The sequence below is a fragment of the Procambarus clarkii genome, chromosome 29, assembly GCF_040958095.1.
Source record: "Procambarus clarkii isolate CNS0578487 chromosome 29, FALCON_Pclarkii_2.0, whole genome shotgun sequence".
Lineage (NCBI taxonomy): Eukaryota > Metazoa > Arthropoda > Malacostraca > Decapoda > Cambaridae > Procambarus > Procambarus clarkii.
In genome coordinates this window covers 11,488,641-11,504,464 of record NC_091178.1, presented here as the reverse complement: position 1 = coordinate 11,504,464, position 15,824 = coordinate 11,488,641, and the positions used below count along the sequence as shown (strand labels likewise).

Here is a 15,824-nt window from a genome sequence, read left to right as displayed (position 1 = left end):
TTGATCCGTAAGCTTATAAATGACTTAACATTAAGTTGAAAAAATAATTAAAATTACTATTCTAGTGAAAATTACAATTCAAGTTATGGCAAGAAATGGAAAAAGATTGCACATTACCAGCGTTCGTTGTAATTAAGTGAGCTGTAAAGGGCTGAACATGGTACATGTCCAGTGGTCACTGATGTGTATGGCCAGCACCCGGGAGCCAGTGCAACATGGGGTAGTTGTATTGATTGTAATTTAGTTTTCGTTATAAGCCCAACCTGCTGGCTGTATCTTAATATATACTGTATTAAATACAGTAGTTACTTGAATACAGAATGTTCAAATAAGGAAAATGGCAGAAGTCATATTGACCCCATGCGAAGCGGGTGTATATACGTAACCAAATTTGTAAATGTGTAAGGGTCACTTTAAACAAGGAATCCCACTACTATTAGCTGGTTATTGTCCAATATGTTGTTTGATGTTTATATTTAGTACACCATTAATATCCATCCCAATTGTCATTTCACATACAGTATTCAAATACTTGTCCCTCCCCCTACTCATACAGGTGAAAATTTAGCGTTCTTAATTTTTTTCATGTGGATGGGGTTTTAATTGTTAGGATTAGCTTCGTTGTTCTTCTGTGTCAAAGTGAAATTATATCCATGTTATAGTATGGTGGGCAAAATTGCTCAGATTAATAATCAAAATGGTGCTTAACAAGAGCAAGAAACTGAAGAGTAACATGTCTTATTAAATGTTTTACATTCAGGTTACAGAATTTGTTTTGTAAAACATCATAAATTTAGTGGTTACCTATCAGTGACTACAAGGAAGTGAGGTTTAGCTCTTTGTGCCCTGCCTACCAGCCTTGTTTTCCCTGTTATTATTTAACTATTCTGATGCTCGAATTCCCTTGTCTAAAATTGAAGTTGGGGATGAAGGTGGCTTCTGCATCTTCTCTTGCCACATTTTCCTCGTTGACCACATATACAGGGCTCGTCGTGTACTGTACTTCGTTCAGCTTAAGAGTTCTCTAGGCCTACTTTCTCAATCTAAAGAGGCTGTCCCTGTCCACCATGTCTATTCCCCTCATTATCTTGTACCGTATGTTGTGATATCTCCCCCCCTCCTGTTTCTTCTGTCCTTTAGTCATGATTCATTTACCTTAACTCTTAGACAGTGGCTATGGACAAGTGGTCATACCTGCCTATGCACAAAAACTATACAAATTTAAAAATAATTGTTTGTTGTAAAATTATTAAATTGTATGCAAAGTGTAAGAATGTGAAAATAAGTTTATATAGGATGCTTTTTGTTTTGTCCTCAGATGTTTCCCTTATTGTTTTATCACTTGTTTTTCTTTATTTACATCCACAGAGAGCTATTAAAACCATATTTGCATTATACATGTAAAACCCAGACAATAAATGTTTAAATTGCCGTATGATGACCACATTCCCGTAGTAACATTCATGATGTCCCCCACATTCATGCCATGAAAGGCTAGCAGGATTTTTTCATGTATCAAGGTACACTCCATTACATCTACATGGACCTATTTTATCAATATATTTACATGTAGAACCAAGACAATAATTGTTTAAATCCTCATGTGACAAATTTGCATTTCACTGTGAATTAACAAATGACGACTTCCGCTGCCTAAGGGTTAAACTGTCCTCATAGCTTAACACTCTTGGCTCTGGCAGTAATCGTAGGAACCTCTATACCTTTTCAGTTTTAGTTTTTCACTTCAAAAAGAGTCTTGACAGGCTGTGTAGAATGCCTTTAGAGTCCCGATTTAGGGTTATAAGTGATGTTACTAATGTTTGCTTGCATGCCATGCTATGAATGTTACCCTGCTTGTGTTCCTCTGCTGTTAGTGTTGGAATCATCCACTCCCAAATCTATCTATCTGATAGATGCTGATGATGATGAAGATTAAGCCACCCAAAAGGTGGCACGGGCATGAATAGCCCATAAGTGGAGGCCCTTTTGAGCCATTACCAGTATCAATAGATGATACTGGAGATCTGTGGAGGTGCGACTGCACCCTGCGTGACGGGAGATGTCTCCCCCTTGATAGATGCTGTTGTTACCTTCCCTTGTGGTATAAATACTTCTTGGACTACTATCACTCTCAATCTTCATTACCGTGCACTTGTTGGGATTAAATTTAGCATTTGTTGGCCCACAACTGAAATGCTGGCAGCAAAGAAATGTTGAAATAGTGAGTTGGGGAGTGGTATAAGAGTCTAGAAAACTGAAGGAGGCCTATTGGCTCATTTGAGGCAGCTCCTACTTACATCCATGCTTGAAACAATCCATTGATACCATGTCTGTTATAGATTAATAAAAATTAATAACCTTGTTTCCAAACCAGTATTTTTATCCCTCACATTCAATAGGGGCAAGGAATTGCAGTCATTATAGTGGGAAATTTTAATTTTGGCAGAATAATGTGGTCAGAAATGACATGTATTGCTGAGGTTGATGACTTTTGGATTGTTAGTGATTGATTTGACAAGTGTTTCACAAATTAACTCTGAAAACAAGTGCTCCTGATTTTGTTGTAACAAACCAAGAAGATCTATTGGAATTTTTTTAATTAAGGTAGGGTGCCTATTGGGAAATTTGTATCACAGTGGAAGATGTAATGACACATTGAGGAATAATTCTGTTTAAGAGTTCTTAGAGCTGATAATTTTAATTTTATTACAAAATTTATGGAATAAATCAAAAGGAGACATTATTAAATTACATCAGAATAGACATGATTAATGCAAACCTCCATAAAATAATGAAAATGTGTGGCTGGTGGAATTTTGTTATAAAAGTGTTTGGACACCTCTTTGCTGGTCTCAAGCATACAGGACCTAGTTACCCATCTTTGAGGCATCCCTTGACAATCATACAGGTACAGGTACTTGGGAATGTGTACCTTTGTTTCCAAACAACTGTGGGTGTTTTCAGAAACATAACATCCTGTAGTGTCAGGGGACAAGCCCCCAGGTATCCTAATGTTAATAATCTCATTACTCATTTAGAATTAAGATCTGATATAATGGGACATAATAGCATGAGGTCATTACTCTAGTGACATGTTCATGGTGTTTGGTGCTCTTCCCTTGCTACACGAGACTTGCTGACCTTACACTCACGTTTGGTGATTAATATCTTGTGAGCCATTAACCATCGAATTTTTTATGTTGATATGCAAAGTAGCATGATGTGTTTTGCATGTGTTGGCAGCATTTTACAATTAATTTAGAAATACTTGGCTTTAGTGTCAGGAGACTTTAAATGGGCTGATTTTGTGACCTCTGTTTAGTCATTTTAATACTCTTAATGCACCTTTCATGACAGCCTGTGTCATCCTACAATTGTAGGGTCATGACAAGGTAATTAAAATGCTTGCTAAGGGGGGGGGTTGGGGGAGGGAAAATGAAGATACAAAGAGGATTAAATAATGAAAGGGGAGATGGGGAGGGAGGAAGTATGAAAGGCAATGGCAGGGATAAGGGAGGTGGCTATGAAGGGGCAATAGGGAAGAGATGATTTTTAATTTAATGAATGCCTAATAGAACTAGCATGATCTAATGTGTATAACCCTTACAACTTTGCTCATGGAAACAAAATTCCAGGGCAGACTTTAATCACACACACACACACACACATACCTAAGACATCAGAGTCAGTTATCTGGTTCTGAGTTTGCCATTTAAGAGAGGTCTGATAGTGACTCGCTTGTCTTTATCTTATCATGATACTGTACACTGATGAGCATGTCACAATACCAAACCTGATGTTTACCATAATACAGTGTACTTGTAGCCTAGAGATAATTTATTAACTGATATTTACTCCGACTGTTACACAAATCAATCTTCTATGCGTATTTGTAATCTTGTATAACCCAATATCCATAAATTTAACTTTAAATTTTAGAATTGAAAAATGGAATGCTGTGCTCAGAACACTCATAATTGCAGCAAGACAATTTATTGTAGATGAAGAGTAGACACGATAAGCATAATTGGAAAACACTAAGAACATAAGAGGTCTGTGGCTCACTAGTCCCCCGACAAATATGAGAAATATTGCTCGAACAAATGTGAACATGTACAAGAAACAATTAAACAAGTTCCTGCAGAAAGCATCAGGCCATCTGGGTTGTAATGGATATGTGAGTGCAGGCTGCTAAAGGTAACATTTTAGATCAAGTTATCACAACACAAGCCTGGCCTCTGGCTGGGATTAGGGACAAGAATTCTCAAAATCAATTTGTGTAAACTCCAGGAATATAGGCAGATGGCTTTTTAATGTTGACCCAAGTGTAGTTCTGATCCTAGGTCATGATAAACAGGATATTGGTGGGAGAGCCTTGAAAATGCTGAATCTGTATGTGAAAAAATTTATTTGTTGACTTCATAGGCCCACTAAGAAATTATATTATGAACAACTGTTATGTTAATCACATTGAATAACTCGCTTGTCTCTGAAAATGGCCTAGGGTGTTTATAATTACTAATATTTCTTAAAGCACATAACTTGGGCCTACTTTGACCACCTTATGTCTCGCCTCGGACCATTTTCCCTGCAAATTTGGGTGAAGGTATCGCCAAGCATCTGGCCTCCAACTTTAGATAGTCTCTTATAGGAATAGATTGGCAATAAGACATCGAATGTTACTTTGAAGCTTTAGCTTGCCATTGTTAAGCTTCATTTATATTATGCAGTTAAATTTTTGACACTACTAGTACAGGTATTGAATGCACATATTGTGAATTTTTAACATGTACAGTATAGAGAAGGATGGTAAAGGTATTTCTATGACTTAGCAACTTTCCTTATGAAGAGATGTTAAGACATCTTTATTTACATTCTCTAAAAGGGCAAGGAGTGAAAGGTTCACATGATTGTAGTACTGTATACAAAAGGAGGAAAGATTTAAAGAGGAAGATATTAATAGGGTGTTAAATATATCGACAAAACAAACTGAATACAAATTTGTAGATGCGTAAAGATATCTTGTTAAGTACAGGTACTGGTTTGGGAATAGGTTTGTACATTTATGGAATAAATTATTGGGTACTGTACTGTATTGAATTGTTCTGGTACCTCGTTTATCATCCAACAGCAGCAGTTGCATGTTTGCAGACTTAAAATAAGTCTATTTAAATTATAGACTTATATTATAAGTCTTATAAGATGAGAAATATACTCTGGATACAAAAGTCAATACAAAAAATATAGAAAAGTTGTAAAAATTAACGAGGGTGGCGGATAGCGTTTAATGCTTACTGGAATTGAGTTTGAGCTTTCACATTCGAATGTAATTCAGAATACACCATTCTACGAAAGAACTGGTGTAATAAAATCTGGTAAGTATTATTGTACCTGCACCGACTGAAGTTATGGGTGGGTATTTTAGACTGGGTTATCAGTTTGTAAAAATGGAAGGTAGTATCATTGCTGCTCTGTCAGAGGAAGTTGCCTTGGGCTGTATTGTCTCAGCGGTGTATCTTCCACATACAGGTAAGGCATCAATTATAAATACGATTTATGGTTTGCTGTTTCAGTTAAGTTAGAATAAGCATACATACGTATTTTGTTGTGCGTAGTGGTCGGAAGAGTTGAATAGACAACGCCCAAGGATGATTGGCAAAATAGTGCTTTGTGCACTTAGGTGGTGTCAGATTGATTCCCGAGTTGGTTGATACAGTGAACATACGGATTGAACGTTTGTACAAGATAGGGTGTTTGATTGTACCGAAAATTTGTTGTAATGTGATTGGTGGATGGATGCAGAAAGTTGTTAGAAGAGGAAAGTGTGGTAATGGTTGCGTGGGTCGTATAGAATAGTTGCAATTCGTGAACGGTAGTTGTACACAAGTCATGTTGCTATATTATGTTATATTTGCATGTTATATTTGCACGTCATATTTATATTAACATGGCCTTTTCGCGGACTAATGGTGGATTGGTCCACCAACTAATGTGGTTCCCTTCGAAACCATGCTTTCTTCTTGGCACTTTGTCAAATCCACAAATATTTGCACCCATACACCAAGATTGCCATCACAGCCTGGCTGATCAGAAAAACTTTAGGGTAACAGTGTCAAGTTAATTATATTAACCTGTGCGCGCACGCGCGTTTTAAGTAGTCAACTTTAGTTTATATTTTGAAATTTGTGATGAACACAATATGTAAGGCATAAACTGCCTTCCTTCCAATGGATTATGCTGAAGGCGCTTGCTTGGCTTGCACCCAGCTTGAGATGTGTACAAACGCCAGTTGTCCTAAGAACATAAGAACATAAGAACAAAGGTAACTGCAGAAGGCCTATTGGCCCATGCGAGGCAGCTCCTATTCTATAACCACCCAATCCCACTCATATACTTGTCCAACCCGTGCTTGAAACAATCGAGGGACCCCACCTCCACAATGTTACGCGGCAATTGGTTCCACAAATCAACAACCCTGTTACTGAACCAGTATTTACCCAAGTCTTTCCTAAATCTAAACTTATCCAATTTATATCCATTGTTTCGTGTTCTGTCCTGTGTTGATACTTTTAATACCCTATTAATATCCCCCCGGTTATGTCCATTCATCCACTTGTAAACCTCTATCATGTCACCCCTAACTCTTCGCCTTTCCAGTGAATGCAACTTAAGCTTTGTTAATCTTTCTTCATATGAAAGATTTCTAATTTGGGGAATTAACTTAGTCATCCTACGCTGGACACGTTCAAGTGAATTTATATCCATTCTATAATATGGCGACCAAAACTGAACTGCATAATCTAAATGGGGCCTAACTAGAGCAAGATATAGCTTGAGAACCACACCAGGTGTCTTGTTACTAACGCTGCGATTAATAAATCCAAGTGTCCGATTTGCCTTATTACGAACATTTATGCATTGATCCTTTTGTTTTAAATTCTTACTAATCATAACTCCCAGATCCCTTTCGCAATCCGACTTCGCAATCACAACACCATCTAGCTCGTATCTTGTAACTCTATCATCATTACCTAACCTCAGAACTTTACATTTATCAGCATTAAACTGCATCTGCCAATCCTTTGACCATTTCAAAACCCTATCTAGATCAACTTGAAGTGATAGTGAGTCCTCCGAATTAATTTCCCTACCGATTTTCGTATCATCGGCAAATTTGCAAATGTTGCTACTCAAACCTGAATCTAAATCATTTATATATATTATAAACAACAGAGGTCCCAGGACAGAGCCTTGAGGCACTCCACTTACAACATTTTCCCACTCTGACTTGATTCCATTTATACTAACTCTCTGTTTCCTTTGGTATAGCCATGCCCTAATCCAGCTTAATATAGCACCCCCAATACCATGAGACTCTATTTTTTTAATCAGTCTTTCATGTGGCACTGTATCAAAAGCTTTGCTAAAGTCAAGGTATACAACATCGCAATCCTTACCACTATCAACTGCCTCAACAATGCTAGAATAAAAAGATAACAAATTTGTTAAACATGAACGGCCATTTATAAAACCATGTTGCGACTCAATTATTAATTTATGTTTTTCAAGATGAAGACGAATTTTATTTGCTATTATAGATTCGAGTAACTTTCCCACAATAGACGTTAGGCTAATTGGTCGATAGTTAGACGCAAGTGATCTATCTCCTTTCTTAAAAACTGGTATCACATTAGCAACTTTCCAAAACTCTGGCACTCTGCCTGACTCTATTGATTTATTAAATATGGTTGACAGTGGGTCACAAAGCTCCTCTTTGCATTCTTTAAGCACCCTGGCAAACACTTCATCCGGCCCTGGGGATTTGTTTGGTTTGAGTTTTACTATTTGTTTAAGAACATCCTCCCTGGTAACTGCTAAACTCGTCAACCAGTCCTCGTCCCCACCCAAATAGACTTGTTCGCTGAAGGCATATTGTTAAGTTCCTCTTTAGTAAATACAGATACAAAATATTTATTAAAAATACTACTCATCTCTTCATCACTATCTGTTATTTGACCTGTCTCAGTTTTTAATGGACCTATCCTTTCCCTAGTCTTAGTATGATATAACTGAAAAAACACTTTAGGATTTGTCTTTGCTTGCCCTGCTATGCGAACTTCATAGTTTCTTTTTGCTTTCCTTATCTCTTTTTTAACATTTCTAACCAGTTGTACGAATTCCTGTCTTAAAGTGACCTCCCCATTTTTAATCCTTTTGTACCAAGCTCTCTTTTTACCTATAAGGTTCTTCAAATTCTTTGTTATCCACTTTGGGTCATTGGTATTCGATCTATTCAATTTGTATGGTATACTACGTTCCTGTGCTCTGTTTAAAATATTCTTAAATAAGTTATATATTGAATCAACATCGAAATCCCCATTTAAGTCACCTATCGCTGGGTTCATGTCTCGCTCCAAGACCGGCCCACACCCCATACCCAAGACTTTCCAATCAATTTGACCCAAAAAATTTCTTAGGCTATTAAAATCAGCTTTTCGAAAATCTGGCACTTTAACAGAATTTTCTCCTACTGGTCTATTCCATTCTATGCTAAATCTGATTTCTTTGTGATCACTGTTTCCTAGCTCACTCCCTATTTCGATGTCATTAATTTGTGTTTACCTGTTAGTTATCACTAAATCTAAAATATTATTTTCCCGTGTTGGTTCCTTAATGTGTTGCGTAAGAATGCAATCGTCAATTAATTCTAGAAAATCTTCTGCTTCACTATTCCCTGTTTTGTTCAACCAGTTTATTCCGCTAAAATTAAAGTCACCCATGACATAAATACTGTTACATAAGAACATAAGAACAAAGGTAACTGCAGAAGGCCTATTGGCCCATACGAGGCAGCTCCTATTCTATAACCACCCAATCCCACTCATATACTTGTCCAACCCGTGCTTGAAACAATCGAGGGACCCCACCTCCACAATGTTACGCGGCAATTGGTTCCACAAATCAACAACCCTGTTACTGAACCAGTATTTACCCAAGTCTTTCCTAAATCTAAACTTATCCAATTTATATCCATTGTTTCGTGTTCTGTCCTGTGTTGATACTTTTAATACCCTATTAATATCCCCCCGGCTGTCATGCATTGTGCTTTCTGCTCCCCGTGTGTTAGCAAGTTATTAACGCTATAGCGCCATCATAACTGGCTGGCACTTCTTCATAAGAACATAAGAACAAAGGTAACTGCAGAAGGCCTATTGGCCCATACGAGGCAGCTCCTATTCTATAACCACCCAATCCCACTCATATACTTGTCCAACCCGTGCTTGAAACAATCGAGGGACCCCACCTCCACAATGTTACGCGGCAATTGGTTCCACAAATCAACAACCCTGTTACTGAACCAGTATTTACCCAAGTCTTTCCTAAATCTAAACTTATCCAATTTATATCCATTGTTTCGTGTTCTGTCCTGTGTTGATACTTTTAATACCCTATTAATATCCCCCCGGTTATGTCCATTCATCCACTTGTAAACCTCTATCATGTCACCCCTAACTCTTCGCCTTTCCAGTGAATGCAACTTAAGCTTTGTTAATCTTTCTTCATATGAAAGATTTCTAATTTGGGGAATTAACTTAGTCATCCTATGCTGGACACGTTCAAGTGAATTTATATCCATTCTATAATATGGCGACCAAAACTGAACTGCATAATCTAAATGGGGCCTAACTAGAGCAAGATATAGCTTGAGAACCACACCAGGTGTCTTGTTACTAACGCTGCGATTAATAAATCCAAGTGTCCGATTTGCCTTATTACGAACATTTATGCATTGATCCTTTTGTTTTAAATTCTTACTAATCATAACTCCCAGATCCCTTTCGCAATCCGACTTCGCAATCACAACACCATCTAGCTCGTATCTTGTAACTCTATCATCATTACCTAACCTCAGAACTTTACATTTATCAGCATTAAACTGCATCTGCCAATCCTTTGACCATTTCAAAACCCTATCTAGATCAACTTGAAGTGATAGTGAGTCCTCCTCCGAATTAATTTCCCTACCGATTTTCGTATCATCGGCAAATTTGCAAATGTTGCTACTCAAACCTGAATCTAAATCATTTATATATATTATAAACAACAGAGGTCCCAGGACAGAGCCTTGAGGCACTCCACTTACAACATTTTCCCACTCTGACTTGATTCCATTTATACTAACTCTGTTTCCTTTGGTATAGCCATGCCCTAATCCAGCTTAATATAGCACCCCCAATACCATGAGACTCTATTTTTTTAATCAGTCTTTCATGTGGCACTGTATCAAAAGCTTTGCTAAAGTCAAGGTATACAACATCGCAATCCTTACCACTATCAACTGCCTCAACAATGCTAGAATAAAAAGATAACAAATTTGTTAAACATGAACGGCCATTTATAAAACCATGTTGCGACTCAATTATTAATTTATGTTTTTCAAGATGAAGACGAATTTTATTTGCTATTATAGATTCGAGTAACTTTCCCACAATAGACGTTAGGCTAATTGGTCGATAGTTAGACGCAAGTGATCTATCTCCTTTCTTAAAAACTGGTATCACATTAGCAACTTTCCAAAACTCTGGCACTCTGCCTGACTCTATTGATTTATTAAATATGGTTGACAGTGGGTCACAAAGCTCCTCTTTGCATTCTTTAAGCACCCTAGCAAACACTTCATCCGGCCCTGGGGATTTGTTTGGTTTGAGTTTTACTATTTGTTTAAGAACATCCTCCCTGGTAACTGCTAAACTCGTCAACCTGTCCTCGTCCCCACCCACATAGACTTGTTCGGCTGAAGGCATATTGTTAAGTTCCTCTTTAGTAAATACAGATACAAAATATTTATTAAAAATACTACTCATCTCTTCATCACTATCTGTTATTTGACCTGTCTCAGTTTTTAATGGACCTATCCTTTCCCTAGTCTTAGTACGATATAACTGAAAAAACCCTTTAGGATTTGTCTTTGCTTGCCCTGCTATGCGAACTTCATAGTTTCTTTTTGCTTTCCTTATCTCTTTTTTAACATTTCTAACCAGTTGTACGAATTCCTGTTCTAAAGTGACCTCCCCATTTTTAATCCTTTTGTACCAAGCTCTCTTTTTAACTATAAGGTTCTTCAAATTCTTTGTTATCCACTTTGGGTCATTAGTATACGATCTATTCAATTTGTATGGTATACTACGTTCCTGTGCTTTGTTTAGAATATTCTTAAATAAGTTATATATTGAATCCACATCGAAATCCCCATTTAAGTCACCTATCGCTGGGTTCATGTCTCGCTCCAAGACCGGCCCACACCCCATACCCAAGCCTTTCCAATCAATTTGACCCAAAAAATTTCTTAGGCTATTAAAATCAGCTTTTCGAAAATCTGGCACTTTAACAGAATTTTCTCCTACTGGTCTATTCCATTCTATGCTAAATCTGATTTCTTTGTGATCACTGCTCCCTAGCTCACTCCCTATTTCGATGTCATTAATTTGCGTTTCCCTGTTAGTTAACACTAAATCTAAAATATTATTTTCCCGTGTTGGTTCCTTAATGTGTTGCGTAAGAAAGCAATCGTCAATTAATTCTAGAAAATCTTCTGCTTCACTATTCCCTGTTTTGTTCAACCAGTTTATTCCGCTAAAATTAAAGTCACCCATGACATAAATACTGTTAGATCTAGATGCTCTAGATATTTCATCCCATAGATGCTTTGCTTCCATTCTGTCTAAATTTGGTGGCCTATATATTACTCCTATTATAATATTATTAGCTTTTTCGTTTAATTCAATCCAAATAGTTTCTGTGTGTGGCTCTGTTTTGATTCCCTCTTTGAGACTACATTTCAAATTGTCCCTAACATATATGGCTACTCCACCTCCTCGTCTAATATATCTATCTGTGTGAAATAGTTTAAATCCATATATTTGATATTCAGCTAATAGTTCTCTATTTTCTACATTCATCCACGTTTCGGTAAGTGCAATAATATCTATTTTTTCTGTGCAGACAAGAGCATTTAATTCGTTAATTTTATTTCTTAGACTTCTACTGTTAGTGTAATATACCCTAAGTGAATTGTTATTTTGCGGACCTTCTCTTTCCTTGATCGTTTTGCCAATTCCTTTCTCCCACAAACACATACTTTTATTACCTCCTTCCTCCAAATCAATTCCCATACCTCTATCTACTAACAGTTTAAACCCAAACAAACACCTCTAACCACTTCTTCTAGCGAGTTCGCAACAGCAACAACCCCAGCTCTCGATAGATGCACCCCATCACGAGCATACATTTCATTTCTTCCATAGAAATGTTCCCAGTTGTCTATGAAAGATATTGCATTTGATTTGCAATATCTTTCCAGCCGGCAATTGACACCAAGTGCCCTCGATATCCATTCATTTCCCACTCCCTTTCTTGGAAGAATGCCACATATGATCGGGATTCCTCCCTTGCTCCTAACTAACTCTATGGCTGTTTTATACCTCTGAATCAGTTCCTCACTCCTGACTCGACCAACATCATTTCCTCCCACGCTAATGCAAATAATGGGATTGTTCCCATTACCAGCCATAATATCATTCATGTTGTTTATAATATCACCAATGCCAGCTCAGGGATAGCAAACCCTTAACCTGTTCCCCCTATCTCTAGCACAAAACGTTCTATCCAAATACCTTATCTGGGAATCTCCCACAACTAATGTTTGCTTAGGTACTTCCTTTACTTTCTGAGGGGCCTGCGCTTCCTTTCTCTTCGTTGCTTTCCCTTTTGCGCGATCCACAGTCTCTCCACAGCACTCGTCCTCCAAAACGTCAAATGAATTTGAAGTTGCTATGGCGTTTGAAGGCGGCTTTATCAAAGTCTTCTTAAGGCCCCTGTCTTTAGCAACTCTCCAAGACGAGGTCCCTTTACTGCTGGTCTCCTCCTTCGTTACTTCTCGTTGTTTTTTAAGCTGACGCACCTCCTCCCGCAGAGAGTCCAACTCTGTCCTCAGGGCTCCCACTAGAGTCACCAGGTCCTTCACTACAACTTCCATATTGCTATGATAATATAACAACCAAATAATATAACAACTATGATAATATAACAACCAACTATGATAATAGTTGATACTATGATATCATAACAACTATGATAATATAACAACCAACTTCCCAACCCGAAACCCGCATCATGTAATATGAAACATTTTACGCAATAATGTATGTGCACGTTCGTGATGGCAGCAATGGTGCATGCATGATGTAATATGTATCCATACATGCGATCGTTGTTTCTGTCTGTAATCATGGTACATACCCCCTGGCGGCCTGGCTTCGAATTCTCTGAGGAGGTCATAGTCATCTGTGCTTGGGAATCATTCATAAAATGTATCAGTTTGGTTGTTAATTACATTAATTGCTTAAAAAGAAGTGATGGCGCAAATGGGTACATACTTTGCTTAGGTTTTAGACCCTATTCAAATTATAGGGAGGATATCGTGAGGGCAACATGTAGCGCGCCTAACTTAACTAGTGAGTCACTGAGGACCCGGAGACGTCTCGTCCCCGTGTAGCTGCCTCTGTTACTAGCACTCTCAGACAATGTTCACTCGTATAACTGTTGCAATAAAGTGTAACTGTATATATTGTATGTTTATTAGGATTAAGATTAATTTATTAGGAGCATGGTAATGTTGGCCTGTCGAAATGTGACTAAGGGAAACACAACTCGTCACTTGGCCTCGTGCGTGTTTTATTTTGTTAAGTAATGAGCTTATTATTAGCATAAGCGACATGCCTGCAAACATGCGATCGTAAATTTATTTTAATTCGTTTGTATAAAAGGTCTAGGTTAGGTATTGTAAATTATTTGAGTAGGCACTTCTTGAAGAAGTGACTAAGCTTCTTGTCACACATCCACCACAGCCCGGACCGGTCGGGCTGTGGTGGATATGTGGGCTTGCGGGCTCTCCAAGCAACAGCCTGTTAACAGCCTGTTGGACCAAGCTCTCACAAGTCAGGGCCGGGCTTGGGGAATAGAACTCCCAGAACCCCGTCAAACAGACTATCAGCGAGGGTCTATCTATTTCTACACATAGTGTGTAGAAATGTGTGGGTAAACTTAACTTGCAATTGGCCGGCGCTGAATGTGGCAACAGGTTTTTCCGCCATGCTCACCACTTTCGCAATTTGCTTTAGCTGACTCGTAAATTTGTTGGATTTTATTAGAGATTTACGGCTAAATGGAAAAATTCCTCTGACCGCTCACATGCCAAGATGTTTCCTAATGGTGAAAACCCGTTGTAAAGTGGCGGGAATGTAATTTAATATGATGCTAAAATCTACTCAATCCTTTGATAACATGAGAGTTGCAATTTTGCCGTTGGTGGAAGATAACTAGCGAGCGTCATGCAAATATTCCCCGTAGTGTGTGTAGCCAGAGACAAGATGTTCCCGCACCTTGGCGTTTTCACATCTGGTGGTTGCTGTGTAAGGAAATGTGTACCGCATGACCCAGACGTATAAGGTCGAAGTTCGGGCAGCAAACTTGGGGATGCCCTCGAGCGGCGTGTTTACCGTGGAGAGACTGAGCGGGTCGGCGTCCACCAAACTGGCTGGGACATCCTAGGGAAAATGTTACCAGAGTTCCCTGCAATTTTATCATACTGTACAATAGTACTTCTATTTCAGCCTTGTCTTATGTCTATAATTGTTGCTTTTTGAGGATTTGGTCACCTCTGTAAACGTACTCGTTGATGGCGTAGTTTACGTAGTAGTACGTAGTTAACATTATGAAGCACTGTCCACAAGTCCCAGGAATACAGGAACAAAGTGGCTTATGTCCGGTGTTGTCCCAGACATGATTATAGATTATTATTATTAATTATTATTATTAACATAGGTATATCTGCATTTATACAGTTATTCTAGAGTATATGAAGGTTAACATGGTTTGTATTGAGAAGCAAACTACGTGATATTAAAATCATCTCCCAAGATGGTCATGCAGGGGTACTGCCAATTTTTTGTGGATTGCTAGGATATCCTCAAAACCGCGGAGTAGATAAATTATTTTCAAAGCTCCGGATACCTTATACCCGCAAGTCTGAAAGTTGTAATGGCTGGTTATTTAAAAATGCATTACGCGAGCTCATGACATTTCCTGCTTGCAGAGTTTACACATGCAATGATCAGGATTACGGGGATCGTCACCTGTTAAGAGGTAACTGTAGTTATCTCCGGTTGAGGTTCTGTGCTGCGCATATGTACAGTATAATGTGAACCTCAGGTCAGGTCTAAAGCGATCATAATTGATTATACGTAAAAGTGCATTTGAGGCCCCTTGGGGAGGGTCTGTGCTGGAAAGTACTAGTATAAAATATTTGTTTAGCTAACATTTTATTTTGGTGAATATGCTGTATAGTTGACAATTGCGTTGTTCTCAACAAGTACGACGTAAATCTCTCATTTCAGAAATGTTGTGGTTACGTCACCTGAGTTTTAGCATTTATATCGGTTATTCACATTATGGGACAATTTGTTTTACAATGCTTTGTTAAGTTGGAAGTGTCAAAATAAGTGTGTGTGGTTGTGGTGTGTCGGGATCCAGTGTAACCCGGCACTTGCTGACTCAGCCACATGTGTTCGGCTTGATGACGTAATGATGACGCCAGTGTGGCTTTTTCAAGCTGGTCTGTACTGTTCTGTGTGCAGACGTACACAGACCAGACTACGTGCAGACGTACACAGACCAGACGCAGACGTACACAGACCAGACTACGTACAGACTGTTTACTGGTCTGTAAACAACGCTTGTACTCTCTCTCACACACACGTTAGAAT

At 38.3% G+C, this 15,824-nt stretch overlaps 1 protein-coding gene across 1 annotated transcript in view; it reads left to right on the top strand.

Moving 5' to 3' along the window:
• Karybeta3 (karyopherin beta 3) overlaps positions 1-15,824 on the top strand; it is a 49,247-nt gene that overhangs the window by 725 nt on the left and 32,698 nt on the right. The window lies entirely within an intron of this gene.